The sequence below is a fragment of the Hevea brasiliensis genome, chromosome 12 (genome assembly GCF_030052815.1).
Source record: "Hevea brasiliensis isolate MT/VB/25A 57/8 chromosome 12, ASM3005281v1, whole genome shotgun sequence".
In the NCBI taxonomy this organism is placed as follows: Eukaryota; Viridiplantae; Streptophyta; class Magnoliopsida; order Malpighiales; family Euphorbiaceae; genus Hevea; species Hevea brasiliensis.
The window spans coordinates 28,892,893-28,896,196 of NC_079504.1; the positions used below are offsets into that span (position 1 = coordinate 28,892,893).

Consider the following 3,304-nt stretch of genomic DNA (forward strand, 5'->3'; position numbering starts at 1 on the left):
AATGTTGATTCTGAAGCAAATGAAAATCAGAGTGTCAAGGCCCCAATGTTTCAAAATGGGGTGCTAAGGACTAATTGCATAGACTGTTTAGATCGCACAAGTGTTGCCCAATATGCCTATGGTCTGGTGGCTCTTGGTCATCAACTGCATGCTCTTGGATTTATAGAATCACCAATTATTGATTTAGATAACCCATTGGCGGAGGATTTAATGGGGATTTATGAGACAATGGGTGACACACTTGCACTGCAGTATGGTGGCTCTGCCGCACACAACGAGGTAATCCTTTTTGAATAAGGTTGAATTTGCAATTTGTGCTTTTGTAGATATTACAAAATGCAACTGGAAACAGAGATATTTGATCTAATATGTTTGCCAGTAGGGATTTGTATTGCCTTTGAACTTTTGTTTGAAGAATTTGTTTCATTTAAGGTTATAAACTCATGGGTGTAGCTGTTGCTCATTAGTGAATAATAAAGAAGTGCAGAATCTTAGAATCAGTAAAAGAATTATGTACTGTAATTTTCAATAAATATATTTTAAAGTGATGCAAAAGCTCAATGTAGTCCTAAAGATATAACATTAACTAGCTAATGTGGTAGTGCGATTCAAGCTTTCAGCATGTGCATGCTGTGTAAAACATTCAAATGAGTATAATCTATTCAACCATCCTAACTGGTGGTTTCATTATGTCTGAGATTTAATTTAACAAAAGTAACTGCACATCCAGTCATCTATTTGGTTGTGATGAGGAAAGAACAAAAGAATTTAATTTTCAATATCCACACCTGTCCATCAGCGATGAAGTAAGCAAGCTGAGTTAGGACAAATTATTTAGTACAGGAAACAATTTATATATTATCATTAATATTATTAGTTAATCATTTTAAAAGTAAAATAATTGCATGTTTTCCTACCTTTTTTCTTCTCAAAATAATTGATTTGTCCACTCCTCGGGATATTTGTAGATTTGGAGTTGGAACTTTGTTTTTAACATTTAAACCCCTTCATGTAGGCTTAAAGAAATAACTCTTTCTCTAGAATGAAATCCAGTTGAGATTGCGCTACAAGGCCCCTTGGCATACTGGAGAGTCTTACTTGTTCCTTTCTTGTTTGGATGCTTTGATTTCTCTAGACTAGAATTCATTGGTTCCCATTTATCACTGTTTTGAAATGATGTTAAACAGATATTTTCGGAAAGGAGAGGACAATGGAAAGCTGCAACTCAGTCCCAAGAGTTCTTTAGAACTTTACAGCGTTATTACAGCAATGCATACATGGATGCTGAGAAACAAGATGCCATTAACGTGTACGTTAAATAGGCATATTTTCAAAAGCATAAATGTTTGTTTCTGTAATAGAAGCTAAAAGGCATTCTCAAATTGCGTGTTTTGTTATGAGGTGCACTAGCATGGGAAAAGGTTACTTGTCTAACATGACATCTTAATTTATAAGCAGATTCTTAGGTCATTTCCGGCCATAACAGGGAAAGCCAGCATTATGGGAATTGGATTCAGATCAACATCACAATGTTAGAGGGCATGGTCCTGGTTTGGTTGATGAGGGTGCCAGGTACTATATTCCTCATGATTGCAAATATTCTCTATTGTGAAAACTTTTGTTCAATAGCAAACCATTCCTTAGTGCAATATTGTGGTTTCCTTGAAAGTGCAAAACAGTTCAGGAAATTATATTAGTAAATTCACACATATTTCGTCACACCTCATGATATGGATTCTTATGAGTTGTATACACATGTATCATATAGATCACAAATCTCAGTTTATTGAAAATACGCCTCTGTACTGTATAGATCCTGTTCTGGTGTTGTGTACAGATAAACTTGTCAGCTTAAAAGCTAATTGTTTTCTTTTGCGTCTCTTTTTTTTTTTTTTTTAAATTTCTTTATTGTTCTTGCATCTTATGAAATCAGTCTGTCATTTATCTTGAAAATTGCGGTTGATCATTTCATATCTCTGAGATTTTGTGTGCTATTGTGTCACAATGTAAGACAAACTGATGATAGAGTTGCTATTACACTTGATAATTTCCAAAACCAATTCTTTTTGTGATAAACTCATATCATTAATTTCTGTTCTCTTCAGTTCATTCATTAAGAGATCTCTATCAGATGGCAATCTTCTTTGTGAAAGTGACTTACTTGTAGCAGCTACCAAGGTTGGACATAATAAGGCTTTTTCTGAGGAGCAAGGAGTTAACAAGGGTCTTTCAGATTCAACTCCAGTGATCTCCACCTGTGAAAGTGACATATCATATTCTAGGTCTATTTATATCACATCTCCATGCATGTTACATCACCGCATCCCTTTTACCCATAGTAAAACACATGGTAAAATCGCATATATAAATGCTAATGACATTGGAAAACCAGGCTTGTAGGTGTAAACCAACTTTTCAAATTTAGCATGTAACAATTACATTCAACAGCCAGTAAATTTGATGTTCATGAACGCTGATGAGAGGGGCATTCAATTGCATTACTGCTGATTGAAAGTTGTTTGTCAATTTAGGTATACTCCCTCGATGCCTCATCGGCAGCTTTTTAAAGATATTGGAGAAGATGAATACTTTGAAAGTGATCATATTTGCTATGATGAACATGGGGATTCATGTAGCTGCTCAAATTTTCTTGACTTGGACTGGCTTTCTTCATCAGGGAATTCTTGTGAAGAAGATCCTCTTGATAGGCAGTTTTTATAATTCCATCGAGTTCAACACAGTGGCTTATAATTAATAGTCAATACACCCACTGATGGTCTAATGAGTGCAGGTCAATTGCTGGCCTATCATCTGCCAGTGAGTTTGCATCTAGCTTGAAGGTAAGTATCGAATAATTTAGCACTTCTGCCATAAAGGTTCATGCGTGTTGCTCTGTTTGAGGATCTTTATAGGCGATTGTATACCATATTTTGGTCGGACAATAAATTTGTGCTTTGTAGTTTAATCATGTAATGGTTTTCTTCCCACAAGCTACGAAGTTATGTCATGAAGATTTCAATTTTCTTTTTGAATTGAGGTCCGATCTTAATAAGTGGCTCTTAAGACAGACCGATCTCAAGGTTGACCGAACTTAATGATGTTCGGATGGTTGACCGAAACTCAATGATGTTTATATGGTTATTCGAACTCAATTGTTTAGATTATTTCCCAAACTCAATGTTTTCAAATTGTCTCTCGAACAGCTAAATGTTTCCAAAAAATTCGAAGTTCAAAATTGTTCAATGCCCGATCATAAGATTATCCGATCTCAAATACTTGTTCTAGTTTTAATGTTAATCACAGT

General features: G+C 35.1%; 1 pseudogene; it reads left to right on the forward strand.

Moving 5' to 3' along the window:
- Positions 1–1,172: 1,172 nt before the first annotated feature.
- Positions 1,173–2,736, forward strand: LOC110665113 (phosphoinositide phosphatase SAC2-like; annotated as a pseudogene).
- Positions 2,737–3,304: the final 568 nt, after the last annotated feature.